We start from the raw sequence: 24681 nt of genomic DNA on the forward strand, positions 1-24681 counted from the left end.
CTCTTCCAGCACCACACTCTGATCCAGAACCCTTGTTAAACTCCCCATACCCCTACAAACACATACACAGAGAGGCAAGGCCAAAGGAAGTCACCGAGACTGGAGCACACAGTCTTTTGGGTCTTTTTTGATTCCTCCTGATGCTCTGAGCGATGGTACAAGGTCCTGCAGGTCTGATTCAAAGAAACTCTCTTCACCGAGGGTGAGGATGTGCCTTTTCAGTGTCCCTGTCCTCTTCCCCTTTTCTGTTAAACACACACCCCACAGCTGACAGAAGGCAGGCGAGGGAGAGCACCGAGTGAGGAGAGATGTTCTTTCACCTTTCTAAAGAAGGGAGAGAGAGACCGATGGGTGTTTCTCTCCCCAGCCTGGATGTTTGTGGGTATTGTCTACCAACAAGGTTGCCTGCCCAGGAACCAATCAAATGGCTGTTACCACGCTGAGCTGACAACTGGTGATGAGTAAAGTGACTCTGGACAAAACCTCCCCGAGTACACACACACACACACACACACACACACACACAGAGGTGGAGTGGGCCACTCGGGCGTCCTGCCTCACTGCGTGCAGCTGGTTTTCGGTTTGTTCCTGGGGGGGGGGGGGGGGGGGGGGGGGGCGTGCCGCTGGCTGGGTCCAGCATTTCCTACCCGTCCTACCTCGGTGCTGACAAAGTGATGCTGAACGGCCTTCTCAGACCGCTGTAACTTCTTGGGCCATTTCTGAGGGTAGTTAGGAGTCAGCCACATTGCCACGGGTCTGCAGCACTTTGTTAGGATGGCAGATGTCCTTCTCTAGGGTTTTGATGACCAGCGACAGTGGGTTCAGACAGGGATTCAGACAGGGGTCCCAGAGCATTTCCGACGTTCTGGGATTACTCATCGAGCAACAACATCCCAATCCCATTGCCCCCCCACCCACCCCCGAAACCAGACCACGCTGTATATACAACCCTCACTGTAGCTCAGGAGCTTGCCTTGAAAGCTGCAAACAGCTCCTTCCAGTCACTGGGTTGGAAACAGCCTTTTCCTCCATTTTAGCCCATGCTCAAAGGGGGGGGTTGACTACAGGCCGAACGAGGGAACCATCCCGAGTGTGGATTCAGGAGAATGTTTGTCTGCAGGGCCAATGAGAGAGGGCACAGCTGAGAGAGCTGAAACCTGGCCCAGGGCTGGGGGCCCAGGGAGATCGAGTGTCACTTGGAAAACATTCAGGGAACAGCAATAACCTAAGGTTGACCTTTCCTGGAGAACAGGGAAAATGACAAAAGAGACCAAGACTAATTCCCCCAGGTGCCCCGAGCCAGACGGATCCTGTGGGATCTTCTTGCTCCAACATTCCGATCTACTGCCGGTGTTTTTGAGACTGAGGAGCCAAAGCTGACAGTACCCAATGACAGCTGCCCCTCAGCAGGGAGTCCCATTGATACTACCTACTGATTCAATAGTGGCTCACTCTCAGCTTGTTGTGACTCAGTTTGTTTGACATTAAAAGCAGCAGGAGTTTCACAAGGACGGACTTTGCCTGACAACGTGTCTTTTTGCTGGAACCAGGAGGTGGTACGGGGCCCTGCTTCCCAAGAGGGAGTCCAGTGACAACAGCCTTCCGAGGAGAGAGAGAGAGAGAGAGAGAGAGAGAGAGAGAGAGAGAGAGAGAGACTCCGGGGGGGGACCCTCCAGCCCCAGAACCCTGGGACAACATAAAGCAGCTTCCATTCACCAGCTCAGTCTTGCTGCTGGAATGTAGATGGGCAGCCAGTGTCCCAGGGCAGAGCTGGAACTCATCACCTTGTGTGATTATAAAGAGAGACCTTCCCGAGGTTATGGAACACTGTCCCAAGCTGGACTCACATTGGTGGTGCTGCTGCTGCTGAATTCTCCGACTCTGAGGGGACTCAATAATGTCCTATTGTGTCCGACCAGACAATACAGCCTGACCCCCAGGGGGGACTGGGGTGGGGGGGGGGCTACAGTCAGAACTGACATCCACAAAGAAGGTTTCAACATGTAAACAGTCAGTCCATGGGACACAGTCTCTTCAAGGAAATGGAGGAGTTGGTTCTCACACATACACTCACACTCTCTCTCACACACACACACACACACACACACACACACACACACACACACACACACACACACACACACTCACACCCTCACACACGGGTTAGAACGTTAGTAGAATCTCTGTACGGCCTTCCATATTTCCTTCAGCACAGGGAACATACAAAGTAATCAAGAAAGCAGCAGACCCAGCTAAAGGAGACGGCAGTAAACAGTTTCAGAGATTGATCACACACCATCTGAAGTTGGACTCTGAGCAGAATACCATCACCAAGGACCCCCGCAGACAAGGAGAGCTGGCTACAGAACCAGAACGAGAGCAGCTCAGCAAAGCTCCAAGGACTGATCACATCACAGCTCAACATGAGGAGCGGGCACTGCCGCAGTCTCCAGCTCTCAGTCTGTATCAGAGGGATGGGTCAGTCCCAGGACTACAGACACTGTGATCCTGCACAGGAACAGGAGGGGACTGTAGGGAGACCGATCTCACTCAGCAACATGGTGAAAGGGTTTCCCATGTGGCCCTGAGACTACAGACTGGGGATGATCACATCCTGCCCAATCACCAGCAACATGGGTGGCACGGTGGATCAGTGGTTAACACTGCTGTCTCACAGTGCCAGGGAACTTGGGTTCGATTCCAGCCTCAGGCGACTGTCTGTGTGGAGTTTGCACATTCTCCCCGTGTCTGCGTGGGTTTCCTCCCACAGACCAAAGATGTGCAGGCTGTGGGATGGATTAGCCCTAGTTTCTAGGGATGTGCAGGCTAGGGTGGGCTAGCCATGGGGAATGCAGAGTTACAGGGATATGTTAGGGGGATGCTCTTTGGAGGGTCACTGTGGACACAATGGGCCGAATGGCGATTCTATGATTCCTGTAAACAGTACTATAATGGTGTCCACGACACACTGCCTTCAGTGATCCCACCAAGACCCTCGGGTGTGACAGCACAGGCTGCCTCTTTAAGCTGCTGAGTTAACATGGCGCCTGTTACCCAGGACAACCCCAGTAACCCCAGTGATCCACAACGGGGTTAAACTGGGCTATATCCCACCACCACCACCAATCTTTACTGGCAGAGGGGGGTTCGACATACACAGCAGAATGAAGGGAAAACAGTTCCAGGGGCTTGGGATTGATTAACCCCTGCACTGCACCGGGGACAGGGACAGGGACAGGGACAGGGACAGGGACAGGGACAGGGACAGGGACAGGGACAGGGACAGGGACAGGGACAGGGACAGGGACAGGGACAGGGACAGGGACAGGGACAGGGACACACACACACACACGTCCTGTCCCAGAGACATGGGCATGTTGATGGAGCTGCTAGTGTTGGAGGTTCCTGGTAGGAACAGGCTGACCCAGCGTCAGGACAGGGTGACAGGGAGGAAGTCTCTCTCTCTCTCTCTCTCTGTCGCTCTGTGACTGACAGAGAGACAGGGCATTGCTACAGTGACACACATTAAACCCTGACCATCTACACAGCCTGTGTACAATCACAGCAGCCCGTGGCCCTGACATCAGTGAAGACAGCACACACTCGATGGGTTGAATGGCCTACCACTGCTCTGGATTAAAGTCAGAGGGCAGGTTGCACCAGGGTCACTCGGCTCCATCCTGGGGTGAGGGGGGACTGAGGAGTGTCAGTACATGAAGGACATTGGGGCAGACATGTCTCTGAGTGAGCAGTCCTCCTGTAGGTATCCCCTGTGTTTCCCTTCAATAGGGACGGGCTTGGAAGAGGTCCCTTTCAACATAGCCAGGGGCATGGGGCAGGCATACACTCACAGGCAATATGGTTACAGGGAAGACAACAATTTCATAACTCCACAATTAGGAACGGTGGGGAGGTCAGGGGAAAGAGCAGTAGTGACAATCCTGGGAAGGACACCACGCCCATGAACATCACCATGAACATAATATCACTATAAACAACAGGACAAATCCCACCCCTGATCCCCATCTCATCTTCGACAAAGGAAAACATTCAACAAGTTATTGTCCAAGCAGCTCGGCCAGGACCTGGAACTGCCTCAGCATCAGTGGGCTGAGGAGCAACAGGTAGAGTTTAACTGGGATAAATGGAAGGTTCGGCATCTTGGGAAAACATACCAGGGCAGGACTTCGACAACTGATGGGAGGAACTGGGTAACAGAGAGAGACTTAGGAGTTCAGGTACATCATTGGTTGAAGTTTGTATCGGGGGAGACAGGGGGGAGACAGGGGGGAGACAGGGGGGGAGACAGGGTGGTGAAGGCAGTGTTCAGCATTGCCATTGAGTTGCGGAGTTGGGGATGTCATGTTAGGGTTGGACAGGACATTGGTGAGACCTCATCTGGAATACTGTGTGCAGTTCTGGTCTCCCTGTTATAGGAAGGATATTACTAAACAGGGGATGGGTTCAAACAAGATTGACTAGGATGTCACCAGGTTTGAGTTCTACAGAGAGACTGGAGCAGAGGTGGTTGAGGGATGACCTTGTAGAGGTTTATAAAATCATGAGGGGCACAGACAAAGCTGAACAACAAAAGGGTGGGGGATTTCAAAATAGGGTGCTTATGTTTAAGGTGAGAGACAAAAGGTCCAGAAAGGACACGAGGGGCAATAGTTTACACAGAGAGTGGTCAGTGTGTGGAATGATCTGCCAGACAAAGGGGTGGATGTGGGTACAGTACCAAGCTGAAAAAGATGCTTCATTAAGGACATGGACAGGAAAGGTTTGGAGGGATGTGAGCCAGGAACAGGCAGGTGGGACTGGATGGACCGAAGGGTCTGTTCCTGTGCTGTCTGACTCTGTGACCCAAGGATGGAGCACCCAATCTCCAATCCAGCCAGGCTATATTGAAGGAACTACACAGGGAAGGGCTCACCCGCATTAAAGATGTGCACGTCGATCTGACGAAGGGTCTCGTAGTCCTCTCCAGAACAATAGCCACCGAAGGAATAGACTTTGTGCCCAACAGCTACAGCAGCATGGTTCACCCTGCGGGGACCTCCCTCCAGGTGAACCACCCACCGCAACATTGCCCTCAGTTGGACAGCAGCATCCCCTGGAGCACCATCTCAGCCAGGATGTCCGGGCCTCTCACTCAGGCTCTGCTCATTGCAAACATGGCTGCCGGGAGAGAAAGAACACACAGTCACTTCACCCGAGCCTTCACCCACCACAGCTCCATCCGAAACACAATCATCAGGTACTCGGACATGACCCAACCCCTGCACACACCGTGGCAATGAGCAGCTGAGCAGAACAGAATGGGCTCCAGAGACACAGCGGCCTCCCCCACACTGACAGGGGACACGGCCTCCCCCACACTGACAGGGACAGGGACACGGCCTCCCCCACACTGACAGGGACAGGGACACGGCCTCCCTCACATTGACAGGGACAGGGACACGGCCTCCCCCACACTGACAGGGACACGGCCTCCCCCACACTGACAGGGACAGGGACACGGCCTCCCCCACACTGACAGGGACAGGGACACGGCCTCCCCACACTGACAGGGACAGGGACACGGCCTCCCCCACACTGACAGGGACAGGGACACGGCCTCCCCCACACAGACAGGGACAGGGACACGGACACGGCCTCCCTCACACTGACAGGGACAGGGACACGGACACGGCCTCCCCCACACTGACAGGGACACGGCCTCCCCCACACTGACAGGGACAGGGACACGGACACGGCCTCCCCCACACTGACAGGGACACGGCCTCCCCCACACTGACAGGGACAGGCACACGGCCTCCCCCACAATGACAGGGACACGGCCTCACCCACACTGACAGGGACAGGGACACGGCCTCCCCCACACTGACAGGGACAGGGACACGGCCTCCCCCACACTGACAGGGACAGGGACACGGCCTCCCCCACACTGACAGGGACAGGGACACGGCCTCCCCCACACTGACAGGGACAGGGACACGGCCTCCCCCACACTGACAGGGACAGGGACACGGCCTCCCTCACACTGACAGGGACACGGCCTCCCCCACACTGACAGGGACAGGGACACGGCCTCCCCCACACTGACAGGGACAGGGACACGGCCTCCCCCACACTGACAGGGACAGGGACACGGCCTCCCCCACACTGACAGGGACAGGGACACGGCCTCCCCCACACTGACAGGGACAGGGACACGGCCTCCCCCACACAGACAGGGACAGGGACACGGACACGGCCTCCCTCACACTGACAGGGACACGGCCTCCCCCACACTGACAGGGACAGGGACACGGACACGGACTCCCCCACACTGACAGGGACACGGCCTCCCCCACACTGACAGGGACACGGCCTCCCTCACACTGACAGGGACAGGGACACGGCCTCCCCCACACTGACAGGGACAGGGACACGGCCTCCCCCACACTGACAGGGACACGGCCTCACCCACACTGACAGGGACAGGGACACGGCCTCCCCCACACTGACAGGGACAGGGACACGGCCTCCCCCACACTGACAGGGACAGGGACACGGCCTCCCTCACACTGACAGGGACAGGGACACGGCCTCCCCCACACTGACAGGGACAGGGACACGGCCTCCCCCACACTGACAGGGACAGGGACACGGCCTCCCCCACACTGACAGGGACAGGGACACGGCCTCCCCCACACTGACAGGGACAGGGACACGGCCTCCCCCACACTGACAGGGACAGGGACACGGCCTCCCCCACACTGACAGGGGACAGGGACACGGCCTCCCCCACACCGACAGGGACAGGGACACGGCCTCCCCCACACCCACAGGGACAGGGACACGGCCTCCCCCACACCGACAGGGACAGGGACACGGCCTCCCCCACACTGACAGGGACACGGCCTCCCCCACACTGACAGGGACAGGGACACGGCCTCCCCCACACTGACCGGGACAGGGACACGGCCTCCCCCACACTGACCGGGACAGGGACACGGCCTCCCCCACACTGACAGGGACAGGGACACGGCCTCCCCCACACTGACAGGGACAGGGAAACGGCCTCCCCCACACTGACAGGGACAGGGACACGGCCTCCCCCACACTGACAGGGACAGGGACACGGCCTCCCCCACACTGACAGGGACAGGGAAACGGCCTCCCCCACACTGACAGGGACAGGGACACGGCCTCCCCCACACTGACAGGGACAGGGACACGGCCTCCCCCACACTGACAGGGACAGGGACACGGCCTCCCCCACACTGACAGGGACAGGGACACGGCCTCCCCCACACAGACAGGGACAGGGACACGGACACGGCCTCCCTCACACTGACAGGGACACGGCCTCCCCCACACTGACAGGGACAGGGACACGGACACGGCCTCCCCCACACTGACAGGGACACGGCCTCCCCCACACTGACAGGGACACGGCCTCCCCCACACTGACAGGGACAGGGACACGGCCTCCCTCACACTGACAGGGACACGGCCTCCCCCACACTGACAGGGACAGGGACACGGCCTCCCCCACACTGACAGGGACAGGGACACGGCCTCCCCCACACTGACAGGGACACGGCCTCCCCCACACTGACAGGGACAGGGACACGGCCTCCCCCACACTGACAGGGACAGGGACACGGCCTCCCCCACACTGACAGGGACAGGGACACGGCCTCCCTCACACTGACAGGGACAGGGACACGGCCTCCCCCACACTGACAGGGACACGGCCTCCCCCACACTGACAGGGACAGGGACACGGCCTCCCCCACACTGACAGGGACAGGGACACGGCCTCCCCCACACTGACAGGGACACGGCCTCCCCCACACTGACAGGGACAGGGACACGGCCTCCCTCACACTGACAGGGACAGGGACACGGCCTCCCCCACACTGACAGGGACACGGCCTCCCCCACACTGACAGGGACAGGGACACGGCCTCCCCCACACTGACAGGGACAGGGACACGGCCTCCCCCACACTGACAGGGACAGGGACACGGCCTCCCCCACACTGACAGGGACAGGGACACGGCATCCCCCACACTGACAGGGACAGGGACACGGCCTCCCCCACACTGACAGGGACACGGCCTCCCCCACACTGACAGGGACACGGCCTCCCCCACACTGACAGGGACAGGGAAACGGCCTCCCCCACACTGACAGGGACAGGGACACGGCCTCCCCCACACTGACAGGGACAGGGACACGGCCTCCCCCACACTGACAGGGACAGGGACACGGCCTCCCCCACACTGACAGGGACAGGGAAACGGCCTCCCCCACACTGACAGGGACAGGGACACGGCCTCCCCCACACTGACAGGGACAGGGACACGGCCTCCCCCACACTGACAGGGACAGGGACACGGCCTCCCCCACACTGACAGGGACAGGGACACGGCCTCCCTCACACTGACAGGGACACGGCCTCACCCACACTGACAGGGACATAGCCTCCCCCACACTGACAGGGACAGGGACACGGCCTCCCCCACACTGACAGGGACACGGCCTCCCCCACACTGACAGGGACACGGCCTCCCCCACACTGACAGGGACAGGGACACGGCCTGACTCACACTGACAGGGACAGGGACACGGCCTCCCCCACACTGACAGGGACACGGCCTCCCCCACACTGACAGGGACAGGGACAGGGACACGGCCTCCCCCACACTGACAGGGACACGGCCTCCCCCACACTGACAGGGACAGGGACACGGCCTCCCTCACACTGACAGGGACAGGGACACGGCCTCCCCCACACTGACAGGGACAGGGACACGGCCTCCCTCACACTGACAGGGACAGGGACACGGCCTCCCCCACACTGACAGGGTCACGGCCTCCCTCACACTGACAGGGACACGGCCTCCGCCACACTGACAGGGACAGGGACACGGCCTCCCCCACACTGACAGGGACAGGGACACGGCCTCCCCCACACTGACAGGGACAGGGACACGGCCTCCCTCACACTGACAGGGACAGGGACACGGCCTCCCCCACACTGACAGGGACAGGGACACGGCCTCCCCCACACTGACAGGGACAGGGACACGGCCTCCCCCACACTGACAGGGACAGGGACACGGCCTCCCCCACACCGACAGGGACAGGGACAGGGCCTCCCCCACACTGACAGGGACAGGGACACGGCCTCCCCCACACCGACAGGGACAGGGACACGGCCTCCCCCACACTGACAGGGACACGGCCTCCCTCACACTGACAGGGACAGGGACACGGCCTCCCCCACACTGACAGGGACAGGGACACGGCCTCCCCCACACTGACAGGGAAACGGCCTCCCCCACACCGACAGGGACAGGGACACGGCCTCCCCCACACCGACAGGGACAGGGACACGGCCTCCCTCACACTGACAGGGACAGGGACACGGCCTCCCCCACACTGACAGGGACAGGGACACGGCCTCCCCCACACTGACAGGGACAGGGACACGGCCTCCGCCACACTGACAGGGACAGGGACACGGCCTCCGCCACACTGACAGGGACAGGGACACGGCCTCCCCCACACTGACAGGGACAGGGCCTCCCCCACACTGACAGGGACAGGGACACGGCCTCCCCCACACTGACAGGGACACGGCCTCCCTCACACTGACAGGGACAGGGACACGGCCTCCCTCACACTGACAGGGACAGGGACACGGCCTCCCCCACACTGACAGGGACAGGGACACGGCCTCCGCCACACTGACAGGGACAGGGCCTCCCCCACACTGACAGGGACAGGGACACGGCCTCCCCCATACTGACAGGGACACGGACACGGCCTCCCCCACACTGACAGGGACAGGGACACGGCCTCCCCTACAGTGACAGGGACAGGGCCTCCCCCACACTGACAGGGACAGGGACACGGCCTCCCCCACACTGACAGGGACAGGGACACGGCCTCCCCCACACTGACAGGGACACGGCCTCCCCCACACTGACAGGGACAGGGACACGGCCTCCCCCACACTGACAGGGACAGGGACACGGCCTCCCCCACACTGACAGGGACAGGGACACGGCCTCCCCCACACTGACAGGGACAGGGACACGGCCTCCCTCACACTGACAGGGACAGGGACACGGCCTCCCCCACACTGACAGGGACAGGGACACGGCCTCCCCCACACTGACAGGGACAGGGACACGGCCTCCCTCACACTGACAGAGACACGGCCTCCCCCACACTGACAGAGACACGGCCTCCCCCACACTGACAGAGACAGGGACACGGCCTCCCCCACACTGACAGGGACAGGGACACGGCCTCCCTCACACTCACAGGGACAGGGACACGGCCTCCCCCACACTGACAGGGACACGGCCTCCCCCACACTGACAGGGACAGGGACACGGCCTCCCCCACACTGACAGGGACACGGCCTCCCCCACACTGACAGGGACAGGGACACGGCCTCCCCCACACTGACAGGGACAGGGACACGGCCTCACTCACACTGACAGAGACACGGCCTCCCCCACACTGACAGAGACAGGGACACGGCCTCCCCCACACTGACAGGGACAGGGACACGGCCTCCCTCACACTCACAGGGACACGGCCTCCCCCACACTGACAGGGACAGGGACACGGCCTCCCCCACACTGACAGGGACAGGGACACGGCCTCCCCCACACTGACAGGGACAGGGACACGGCCTCCCTCACACTCACAGGGACACGGCCTCCCCCACACTGTCAGGGACACGGCCTCCCCCACACTGTCAGGGACAGGGACACGGCCTCCCCCACACTGACAGGGACAGGGACAGGGCCTCCCCCACACTGACAGGGACAGGGACACGGCCTCCCCCACACTGACAGGGACACGGCCTCCCCCACACTGACAGGGACAGGGACACGGCCTCCCCCACACTGACAGGGACAGGGACACGGCCTCCCCCACACTGACAGGGACACGGCATTCCCCACACTGACAGGGACACGGCCTCCCTCACACTGACAGGGACAGGGACACGGCCTCCCTCACACTGACAGGGACAGGGACACGGCCTCCCCGACACTGACAGGGACAGGGACACGGCCTCCCCCACACTGACAGGGACAGGGACACGGCCTCCCTCACACTGACAGGGACAGGGACACGACCTCCCCCACACTGACAGGGACAGGGACACGGCCTCCCTCACACTGACAGAGACACGGCCTCCCCCACACTGACAGGGACAGGGACACGGCCTCCCCCACACTGACAGGGACAGGGACACGGCCTCCCCCACACTGACAGGGACAGGGACACGGCCTCCCTCACACTGACAGGGACACGGCCTCCCCCACACTGACAGGGACAGGGACACAGCCTCCCCCACACTGACAGGGACAGGGACACGGACTCCCCCACACTGACAGGGACAGGGACACGGCCTCCCCCACACTGACAGGGACAGGGACACGGCCTCCCCCACACTGACAGGGACAGGGACACGGCCTCCCCCACACTGACAGGGACAGGGACACGGCCTCCCCCACACTGACAGGGACAGGGACACGGCCTCCACCACACTGACAGGGACAGGGACACGGCCTCCCCCACACTGACAGGGACAGGGACACGGCCTCCCCCACACTGACAGGGACAGGGACACGGCCTCCCCCACACTGACAGGGACAGGGACACGGCCTCCCCCACACTGACAGGGTCAGGGACACGGCCTCCCCCACACTGACAGGGTCAGGGACACGGCCTCCCTCACACTGACAGGGTCAGGGACACGGCCTCCCTCACACTGACAGGGACAGGGACACGGCCTCCCCCACACTGACAGGGACAGGGACACGGCCTCCCTCACACTGACAGGGACAGGGACACGGCCTCCCCCACACTGACAGGGACAGGGACACGGCCTCCCTCACACTGACAGGGACACGGCCTCCCCCACACTGACAGGGACAGGGACACGGCCTCCCCCACACTGACAGGGACAGGGACACGGCCTCCCCCACACTGACAGGGACAGGGACACGGCATTCCCCACACTGACAGGGACAGGGACACGGCCTCCCCCACACTGACAGGGACAGGGACACGGCCTCCCCCACACTGACAGGGACAGGGACACGGCCTCCCCCACACTGACAGGGACAGGGACACGGCCTCCCCCACACTGACAGGGACAGGGACACGGCCTCCCCCACACTGACAGGGACAGGGACACGGCCTCCCTCACACTGACAGGGACAGGGACACGGCCTCCCTCACACTGACAGGGACAGGGACACGGCCTCCCCCACACTGACAGGGACAGGGACACGGCCTCCCTCACACTGACAGGGACAGGGACACGGCATTCCCCACACTGACAGTGACAGGGACACGGCCTCCCCCACACTGACAGGGACAGGGACACGGCCTCCCCCACACTGACAGGGACAGGGACACGGCCTCCCCCACACTGACAGGGACAGGGACACGGCCTCCCCCACACTGACAGGGACAGGGACACGGCCTCCCCCACACTGACAGGGACAGGGCCTCCCTCACACTGACAGGGATAGGGACACGGCCTCCCCCACACTGACAGGGACAGGGACACGGCCTCCCCCACACTGACCGGGACAGGGACACGGCCTCCCCCACACTGACCGGGACAGGGACACGGCCTCCCCCACACTGACAGGGACAGGGACACGGCCTCCCCCACACTGACAGGGACACGGCCTCCCCCACACTGACAGGGACAGGGACACGGCCTCTCCCACACTGACAGGGACACGGCCTCCCCCACACTGACAGGGACACGGCCTCCCCCACACTGACAGGGACAGGGACACGGCCTCCCCCACACTGACAGGGACAGGGACACGGCCTCTCCCACACTGACAGGGACAGGGACACGGCCTCCCCCACACTGACAGGGACAGGAACACGGCCTCCCCCACACTCACAGGGACACGGCCTCCCCCACACTGACAGGGACAGGGACACGGCCTCCCCCACACTGACAGGGACAGGGACACGGCCTCCCCCACACTGACAGGGGACACGGCCTCCCCCACACTGACAGGGACAGGGACAGGGACACGGCCTCCCTCACACTGACAGGGACACAGCCTCCCCCACACTGACAGGGACAGGGACACGGCCTCCCTCACACTGACAGGGACACGGCCTCCCTCACACTGACAGGGACACGGCCTCCCCCACACTGACAGGGACACGGCCTCCCCCACACTGACAGGGACAGGGACACGGCCTCCCCCACACTGACAGGGACAGGGACACTGCCTCCCCCACACTGACAGGGACAGGGACACGGCCTCCCCCACACTGACAGGGACAGGGACACGGCCTCCCCCACACTGACAGGGACAGGGACACGGCCTCCCCCACACTGACAGGGACAGGGACACGGCCTCCCCCACACTGACAGGGTCAGGGACACGGCCTCCCTCACACTGACAGGGACAGGGACACGGCCTCCCCCACACTGACAGGGACAGGGACACGGCCTCCCCCACACTGACAGGGACAGGGACACGGCCCCCCCCACACTGACAGGGACAGGGACACGGCCTCCCTCACACTGACAGGGACAGGGACACGGCCTCCCCCACACTGACAGGGACAGGGACACAGCCTCCCCCACACTGACAGGGACAGGGACACGGCCTCCCCCACACTGACAGGGACACGGCCTCCCCCACACTGACAGGGACAGGGACACTGCCTCCCCCACACTGACAGGGACAGGGACACGGCCTCCCCCACACTGACAGGGACAGGGACACGGCCTCCCCCACACTGACAGGGACAGGGACACGGCCTCCCTCACACTGACAGGGACAGGGACACGGCCTCCCCCACACTGACAGGGACAGGGACACGGCCTCCCCCACACTGACAGGGACAGGGACACGGCCTCACCCACACTGACAGGGACACGGCCTCCCCCACACTGACAGGGACAGGGACACTGCCTCCCCCACACTGACAGGGAGAGGGACACGGCCTCCCCCACACTGACAGGGACAGGGACACGGCCTCCCCCACACTGACAGGGACAGGGACACGGTCTTCCTCACACTGACAGGGACAGGGACACGGCCTCCCCCACACTGACAGGGACAGGGACACGGCCTCCCCCACACTGACAGGGACAGGGACACGGCCTCCCCCACACTGACAGGGACAGGGACAGGGACACGGCCTCCCCCACACTGACAGGGACAGGGACACGGCCTCCCCCACACTGACAGGGACAGGGACACGGCCTCCCCCACACTGACAGGGACAGGGACAGGGACACGGCATCCCCCACACTGACAGGGACAAGGACTCCCCCACACTGACAGGGACAGGGACACGGCCTCCCCCACACTGACAGGGACAGGGACACGGCCTCCCTCACACTGACAGAGACACGGCCTCCCCCACACTGACAGGGACAGGGACACGGCCTCCCCCACACTGACAGGGACAGGGACACGGCCTCCCTCACACTGACAGGGACAGGGACACGGCCTCCCCCACACTGACAGGGACAGGGACACGGCCTCCCCCACACTGACAGGGACAGGGACACGGCCTCCCTCACACTGACAGGGACAGGGACACGGCCTCCCCCACACTGACAGGGACACGGCATTCCCCACACTGACAGGGACAGGGACACGGCCTCCCCCACACTGACAGGGACAGGGACACGGCCTCCCTCACACTGACAGGGACAGGGACACGGCCTCCCTCACACTGACAGGGACACGGCATTCCCCACACTGACAGGGACAGGGACACGGCCTCCCCCACACTGACAGGGACAGGGACACGGCCTCCCTCACACTGACAGGGACAGGGACACGGCCTCCCCCACACTGACAGGGACAGGGACAAGGCCTCCCCCACACTGACAGGGACAGGGACACGGCCTCCCTCACACTCACAGGGACACGGCCTCCCTCACACTGACAGGGACAGGGACACGGCCTCCCCCACACTGACAGGGACACGGCCTCCCCCACACTGACAGGGACACGGCCTCCCTCACACTCACAGGGACACGGCCTCCCTCACACTGACAGGGACAGGGACACGGCCTCCCCCACACTGACAGGGACAGGGACACGGCCTCCCCCACACTGACAGGGACAGGGACACGGCCTCCCCCACACTGACAGGGACACGGCCTCCCCCACACTGACAGGGACAGGGACACGGCGTACCCCACACTGACAGGGACAGGGACACGGCCTCCCACACACTGACAGGGACAGGGACACGGCCTCCCCCACACTGACAGGGACAGGGACACGGCCTCCCTCACACTGACAGAGACACGGCCTCCCCCACACTGACAGAGACAGGGACACGGCCTCCCCCACACTGACAGGGACAGGGACACGGCATTCCCCACACTGACAGGGACAGAGACACGGCCTCCCCCACCCTGACAGGGACAGGGACACGGCCTCCCTCACACTGACAGGGACAGGGACACGGCCTCCCCCACACTGACAGGGACAGGGACACGGCCTCCCCCACACTGACAGGGACAGGGACACGGCCTCCCCCACACTGACAGGGACACGGCCTCCCCCACACTGACAGGGACACGGCCTCCCCCACACTGTCAGGGACAGGGACACGGCCTCCCTCACACTCACAGGGACACGGCCTCCCTCACACTCACAGGGACACGGCCGCCCCCACACTGTCAGGGACACGGCCTCCCCCACACTGACAGGGACAGGGACACGGCCTCCCCCACACTGACAGGGACAGGGACACGGCCTCCCTCACACTGACAGGGACACGGCCTCCCCCACACTGACCGGGACAGGGACACGGCCTCCCCCACACTGACAGGGACACGGCCTCCCCCACACTGACAGGGAAACGGCCTCCCCCACACTGACAGGGACAGGGACACTGCCTCCCCCACACTGACAGGGACAGGGACACGGCCTCCCTCACACTGACAGGGACAGGGACACGGCCTCCCCCACACTGACAGGGACACGGCCTCCCCCACACTGACAGGGACACGGCCTCCCCCACACTGACAGGGACAGGGACACTGCCTCCCCCACACTGACAGGGACAGGGACACGGCCTCCCTCACACTGACAGGGACAGGGACACGGCCTCCCCCACACTGACAGGGACAGGGACACGGCCTCCCCCACACTGACAGGGACAGGGACACGGCCTCCCCCACACTGACAGGGACAGGGCCTCCCCCACACTGACAGGGACAGGGACACGGCCTCCCCCACACTGACAGGGACAGGGACACGGCCTCCCCCACACTGACAGGGACAGGGACACGGCCTCCCCCACACTGACAGGGACACGGCCTCCCCCACACTGACAGGGACAGGGACACGGTCTTCCTCACACTGACAGGGACAGGGACACGGCCTCCCCCACACTGACAGGGACAGGGACACGGCCTCCCCCACACTGACAGGGACAGGGACACGGCCTCCCCCACACTGACAGGGACAGGGACACGGCCTCCCCCACACTGACAGGGACAGGGACACGGCCTCCCCCACACTGACAGGGACAGGGACACGGCCTCCCCCACACTGACAGGGACAGGGACACGGCCTCCCCCACACTGACAGGGACAGGGACAGGGACACGGCCTCCCCCACACTGACAGGGACAAGGCCTCCCCCACACTGACAGGGACAGGGACACGGCCTCCCCCACACTGACAGGGACAGGGACACGGCCTCCCTCACACTGACAGAGACACGGCCTCCCCCACACTGACAGAGACAGGGACACGGCCTCCCCCACACTGACAGGGACAGGGACACGGCCTCCCTCACACTGACAGGGACAGGGACACGGCCTCCCCCACACTGACAGGGACAGGGACACGGCCTCCCTCACACTGACAGGGACAGGGACACGGCCTCCCCCACACTGACAGGGACACGGCATTCCCCACACTGACAGGGACAGGGACACGGCCTCCCCCACACTGACAGGGACAGGGACACGGCCTCCCTCACACTGACAGGGACAGGGACACGGCCTCCCTCACACTGACAGGGACACGGCATTCCCCACACTGACAGGGACAGGGACACGGCCTCCCCCACACTGACAGGGACAGGGACACGGCCTCCCTCACACTGACAGGGACAGGGACACGGCCTCCCCCACACTCACAGGGACACGGCCTCCCCCACACTCACAGGGACACGGCCTCCCTCACACTGACAGGGACAGGGACACGGCCTCCCTCACACTGACAGGGACAGGGACACGGCCTCCCCCACACTGACAGGGACAGGGACACGGCCTCCCTCACACTGACAGAGACACGGCCTCCCCCACACTGACAGAGACAGGGACAGGGACACGGCCTCCCCCACACTGACAGGGACAGGGACACGGCATTCCCCACACTGACAGGGACAGAGACACGGCCTCCCCCACCCTGACAGGGACAGGGACACGGCCTCCCCCACACTGACAGGGACAGGGACACGGCCTCCCCCACACTGACAGGGACAGGGACACGGCCTCCCCCACACTGACAGGGACACGGCCTCCCCCACACTGACAGGGACACGGCCTCCCCCACACTGTCAGGGACAGGGACACGGCCTCCCTCACACTCACAGGGACACGGCCTCCCTCACACTCACAGGGACACGGCCGCCCCCACACTGTCAGGGACACGGCCTCCCCCACACTGACAGGGACAGGGACACGGCCTCCCCCACACTGACAGGGACAGGGACACGGACTCCCTCACACTGACAGGGACACGGCCTCCCCCACACTGACCGGGACAGGGACACGGCCTCCCCCACACTGACAGGGACAGGGACACGGCCTCCGCCACACTGACCGGGACAGGGACACGGCCTCCCCCACACTGACCGGGACAGGGACACGGCCTCCCCCACACTGACAGGGACAGGGACACGGCCTCCCCCACACTGACAGGGACAGGGACACGGCCTCCCCCACACTGACAGGGACAGGGACACGGCCTCCCCCACACTGACAGGGACAGGGACACGGCCTCCCCCACACTGACAGGGACAGAAACACGGCCTCCCCCACACTCACAGGGACACGGCCTCCCCCACACTGACAGGGACAGGGACACGGCCTCCCCCACACTGACAGGGACAGGGACACGGCCTCCCCCACACTGACAGGGACAGGGACACGGCCTCCCTCACACTGACAGGGACACGGCCTCCCCCACACTGACAGGGACAGGGACAGGGACACGGCCTCCCTCACACTGACAGGGACACAGCCTCCCCCACACTGACAGGGACAGGGACACGGCCTCCCCCACACTGACAGGGACACGGCCTCCCCCACACTGACAGGGACAGGGACACGGCCTCCCCCACACTGACAGGGACAGGGACACGGCCTCCCCCACACTGACAGGGACAGGGACACGGCCTCCCCCACACTGACAGGGACACGGCCTCCACCACACTGACAGGGACACGGCCTCCCCCACACTGACAGGGACAGGGACACTGCCTCCCTCACACTGACAGGGACAGGGACACGGCCTCCCCCACACTGACAGGGACAGGGACACGGCCTCACCCACACTGACAGGGACACGGCCTCACCCACACTGACAGGGACAGGGACACGGCCTCCCCCACACTGACAGGGACACGGCCTCCCCCACACTGACAGGAACAGGGACACGGCCTCCCCCACACTGACAGGGACAGGGACACGGCCTCCCCCACACTGACAGGGACAGGGACACGGCCTCCCCCACACTGACAGGGACACGGCCTCCCTCACACTGACAGGGACACGGCCTTCCCCACATTGACAGGGACAGGGACACGGCCTCCCCCACACTGACAGGGACACGGCCTCCCCCACACTGACAGGGACACGGCCTCCCCCACACTGACAGGGACAGGGACACGGCCTCCCCCACACTGACAGGGACAGGGACACGGCCTCCCCCACATTGACAGGGACAGGGACACGGCCTCCCCCACACTGACAGGGACACGGCCTCCGCCACACTGACAGGGACACGGCCTCCCCCACACTGACAGGGACAGGGACACGGCCTCCCCCACACTGACAGGGACAGGGACACGGCCTCCCCCACACTGACAGGGACAGGGACACGGCCTCCCCCACACTGACAGGGACAGGGACACGGCCTCCCCCACACTGACAGGGACAGGGACACGGCCTCCCCCACCCTGACAGGGACAGGGACACGGCCTCCCCCACACTGACAGGGACAGGGACACGGCCTCCCCCACACTGACAGGGACAGGGACACGGCCTCCCCCACACTGACAGGGACAGGGACACGGCCTCCCCCACACTGACAGGGACACGGCCTCCCCCACACTGACAGGGACAGGGACACAGCCTCCCCCACACTGACAGGGACAGGGACACGGCCTCCCCCACACTGACAGGGACAGGGACACGGCCTCCCTCACACTGACAGGGACAGGGACACGGCCTCACCCACACTGACAGGGACACGGCCTCACCCACACTGACAGGGACACGGCCTCCCCCACACTGACAGGGACAGGGACACGGCCTCCCCCACACTGACAGGGACAGGGACACGGCCTCCCCCACCCTGACAGGGACAGGGACACGGCCTCCCCCACCCTGACAGGGACAGGGACACGGCCTCCCCCACACTGACAGGGACAGGGACACGGCCTCCCCCACACTGACAGGGACAGGGACACGGCCTCCCCCACACTGACAGGGACACGGCCTCCCCCACACTGACAGGGACACGGCCTCCCACACACTGTCAGGGACAGGGACACGGCCTCCCTCACACTCACAGGGACACGGCCTCCCTCACACTCACAGGGACACGGCCGCCCCCACACTGTCAGGGACACGGCCTCCCCCACACTGACAGGGACAGGGACACGGCCTCCCCCACACTGACAGGGACAGGGACACGGCCTCCCTCACACTGACAGGGACACGGCCTCCCCCACACTGACCGGGACAGGGACACGGCCTCCCCCACACTGACAGGGACAGGGACACGGCCTCCGCCACACTGACCGGGACAGGGACACGGCCTCCCCCACACTGACCGGGACAGGGACACGGCCTCCCCCACACTGACAGGGACACGGCCTCCCCCACACTGACAGGGACAGGGACACGGCCTCCCCCACACTGACAGGGACAGGGACACGGCCTCCCCCACACTCACAGGGACACGGCCTCCCCCACACTGACAGGGACAGGGACACGGCCTCCCCCACACTGACAGGGACAGGGACACGGCCTCCCTCACACTGACAGGGACACGGCCTCCCCCACACTGACAGGGACAGGGACACGGCCTCCCCCACACTGACAGGGACACGGCCTCCCCCACACTGACAGGGACAGGGACACGGCCTCCCCCACACTGACAGGGACAGGGACACGGCCTCCCCCACACTGACAGGGACAGGGACACGGCCTCCCCCACACTGACAGGGACACGGCCTCCACCACACTGACAGGGACACGGCCTCCCCCACACTGACAGGGACAGGGACACTGCCTCCCTCACACTGACAGGGACAGGGACACGGCCTCCCCCACACTGACAGGGACAGGGACACGGCCTCACCCACACTGACAGGGACACGGCCTCACCCACACTGACAGGGACAGGGACACGGCCTCCCCCACACTGACAGGGACACGGCCTCCCCCACACTGACAGGAACAGGGACACGGCCTCCCCCACACTGACAGGGACAGGGACACGGCCTCCCCCACACTGACAGGGACAGGGACACGGCCTCCCCCACACTGACAGGGACACGGCCTCCCTCACACTGACAGGGACACGGCCTTCCCCACATTGACAGGGACAGGGACACGGCCTCCCCCACACTGACAGGGACAGGGCCTCCCCCACACTGACAGGGACACGGCCTCCCCCACACTGACAGGGACACGGCCTCCCCCACACTGACAGGGACAGGGACACGGCCTCCCCCACACTGACAGGGACAGGGACACGGCCTCCCCCACATTGACAGGGACAGGAACACGGCCTCCCCCACACTGACAGGGACACGGCCTCCCCCACACTGACAGGGACACGGCCTCCCCCACACTGACAGGGACAGGGACACGGCCTCCCCCACACTGACAGGGACAGGGACACGGCCTCCCCCACACTGACAGGGACAGGGACACGGCCTCCCCCACACTGACAGGGACAGGGACACGGCCTCCCCCACCCTGACAGGGACAGGGACACGGCCTCCCCCACACTGACAGGGACAGGGACACGGCCTCCCCCACACTGACAGGGACAGGGACACGGCCTCCCCCACACTGACAGGGACACGGCCTCCCCCACACTGACAGGGACAGGGACACAGCCTCCCCCACACTGACAGGGACAGGGACACGGCCTCCCCCACACTGACAGGGACAGGGACACGGCCTCCCTCACACTGACAGGGACAGGGACACGGCCTCACCCACACTGACAGGGACACGGCCTCACCCGCACTGACAGGGACACGGCCTCCCCCACACTGACAGGGACAGGGACACGGCCTCCCCCACACTGACAGGGACAGGGACACGGCCTCCCCCACACTGACAGGGACAGGGACACGGCCTCCCTCACACTGACAGGGACACGGCCTCCCCCACACTGACAGGGACAGGGACAGGGACACGGCCTCCCTCACACTGACAGGGACACAGCCTCCCCCACACTGACAGGGACAGGGACACGGCCTCCCCCACACTGACAGGGACACGGCCTCCCCCACACTGACAGGGACAGGGACACGGCCTCCCCCACACTGACAGGGACAGGGACACGGCCTCGCCCACACTGACAGGGACACGGCCTCCCCCACACTGACAGGGACAGGGACACGGCCTCCCCCACACTGACAGGGACAGGGACACGGCCTCCCCCACACTGACAGGGACAGGGACACGGCCCCCCCCACACTGACAGGGACAGGGACACGGCCTCCCCCACACTGACAGGGACAGGGACACTGCCTCCCTCACACTGACAGGGACAGGGACACGGCCTCCCCCACACTGACAGGGACAGGGACACGGCCTCACCCACACTGACAGGGACACGGCCTCACCCACACTGACAGGGACAGGGACACGGCCTCCCCCACACTGACAGGGACAGGGACACGGCCTCCCCCACACTGACAGGGACACGGCCTCCCTCACGCTGACAGGGACACGGCCTTCCCCACATTGACAGGGACAGGGACACGGCCTCCCCCACACTGACAGGGACAGGGCCTCCCCCACACTGACAGGGACACGGCCTCCCCCACACTGACAGGGACACGGCCTCCCCCACACTGACAGGGACAGGGACACGGCCTCCCCCACACTGACAGGGACAGGGACACGGCCTCCCCCACATTGACAGGGACAGGGACACGGCCTCCCCCACACTGACAGGGACATGGCCTCCCCCACACTGACAGGGACACGGCCTTCCCCACACTGACAGGGACAGGGACACGGCCTCCCCCACACTGACAGGGACAGGGACACGGCCTCCCCCACACTGACAGGGACAGGGACACGGCCTCCCCCACCCTGACAGGGACAGGGACACGGCCTCCCCCACACTGACAGGGACAGGGACACGGCCTCCCCCACACTGACAGGGACAGGGACACGGCCTCCCCCACACTGACAGGGACAGGGACACGGCCTCCCCCACACTGACAGGGACAGGGACACGGCCTCCCCCACACTGACAGGGACAGGGACACGGCCTCCCCCACACTGACAGGGACACGGCCTCCCCCACACTGACAGGGACAGGGACACGGCCTCCCCCACACTGACAGGGACAGGGACACGGCCTCCCCCACACTGACAGGGACAGGGACACGGCCTCCCCCACACTGACAGGGACAGGGACACGGCCTCCCCCACACTGACAGGGACAGGGACACGGCCACCCCCACACTGACAGGGACAGGGACACGGCCTCCCCCACACTGACAGGGACACGGCCTCACCCACACTGTCAGGGACACGGCCTCCCCCACACTGTCAGGGACAGGGACACGGCCTCCCCCACACTGACAGGGACAGGGACACGGCCTCACCCACACTGACAGGGACACGGCCTAACCCACACTGACAGGGACACGGCCTCACCCACACTGTCAGGGACACGGCCTCCCCCACACTGACAGGGACAGGGACACGGCCTCCCCCACACTGACAGGGACACGGCCTCCCCCACACTGACAGGGACAGGGACACGGCCTCCCCCACACTGACAGGGACAGGGACACGGCTACCCCACACTGACAGGGACACGGCCTCCCCCACACTGACAGGGACAGGGACACTGCCTCCCTCACACTGACAGGGACACGGCCTCCCCCACACTGACAGCGACACGGCCTCCCCCACACTGACAGGGACAGGGACACGGCCTCCCCCACACTGACAGGGACAGGGACACGGCCTCCCCCACACTGACAGGGACAGGGACACGGCCTCCCTCACACTGACAGGGACAGGGACACGGCCTCCCCCACACTGACAGGGACAGGGACACAGCCCCCCCCACACTGACAGGGACAGGGACACGGCCCCCCCCACACTGACAGGGAAAGGGACACGGCCTCCCCCACACTGACAGGGACAGGGACACGGCCTCCCCCACACTGACAGGGACAGGGACACTGCCTCCCCCACACTGACAGGGACAGGGACACGGCCTCCCTCACACTGACAGGGACAGGGACACGGCCTCCCCCACACTGACAGGGACAGGGACACGGCCTCCCCCACACTGACAGGGACAGGGACACGGCCTCCCCCACACTGACAGGGACAGGGACACGGCCTCCCCCACACTGACAGGGACAGGGACACGGCCTCCCTCACACTGACAGGGACAGGGACACGGCCTCCCCCACACTGACAGGGACAGGGACACGGCCCCCCCCACACTGACAGGGACAGGGACACGGCCCCCCCCACACTGACAGGGAAAGGGACACGGCCTCCCCCACACTGACAGGGACAGGGACACGGCCTCCCCCACACTGACAGGGACAGGGACACTGCCTCCCCCACACTGACAGGGACAGGGACACGGCCTCCCTCACACTGACAGGGACAGGGACACGGCCTCCCCCACACTGACAGGGACAGGGACACGGCCTCCCCCACACTGACAGGGACAGGGACACGGCCTCCCCCACACTGACAGGGACAGGGACACGGCCTCCCCCACACTGACAGGGACACGGCCTCACCCACACTGTCAGGGACACGGCCTCCCCCACACTGACAGGGACAGGGACACGGCCTCCCCCACACTGACAGGGACAGGGACACGGCCTCACCCACACTGTCAGGGACACGGCCTCCCCCACACTGACAGGGACAGGGACACGGCCTCCCCCACACTGACAGGGACACGGCCTCCCCCACACTGACAGGGACAGGGACACGGCCTCCCCCACACTGACAGGGACAGGGACACGGCCTCCCCCACACTGACAGGGACAGGGATACGGCCTCCCCCACACTGACAGGGACAGGGACACGGCTACCCCACACTGACAGGGACATGGCCTCCCCCACACTGACAGGGACACGGCCTTCCCCACATTGACAGGGACA

The 24681-nt window shown here is 64.7% G+C and overlaps 1 long non-coding RNA gene across 1 annotated transcript in view; it reads right to left on the reverse strand.

The window, feature by feature from the left end:
* Positions 1–6: 6 nt before the first annotated feature.
* LOC140454478 (uncharacterized) overlaps positions 7–24681 on the reverse strand; it is a 656315-nt gene continuing 631640 nt past the window's right edge. Inside the window, exons 3-4 of the long non-coding RNA XR_011952697.1 lie at positions 4934–5178; positions 7–324 (exon numbers count right to left, since the gene is read on the reverse strand). This is a non-coding gene — a long non-coding RNA (uncharacterized lncRNA). The remainder of the gene's footprint in view (positions 325–4933; positions 5179–24681) is intronic.

Source organism: Chiloscyllium punctatum, chromosome 3 (assembly GCF_047496795.1).
Source record: "Chiloscyllium punctatum isolate Juve2018m chromosome 3, sChiPun1.3, whole genome shotgun sequence".
Lineage (NCBI taxonomy): Eukaryota > Metazoa > Chordata > Chondrichthyes > Orectolobiformes > Hemiscylliidae > Chiloscyllium > Chiloscyllium punctatum.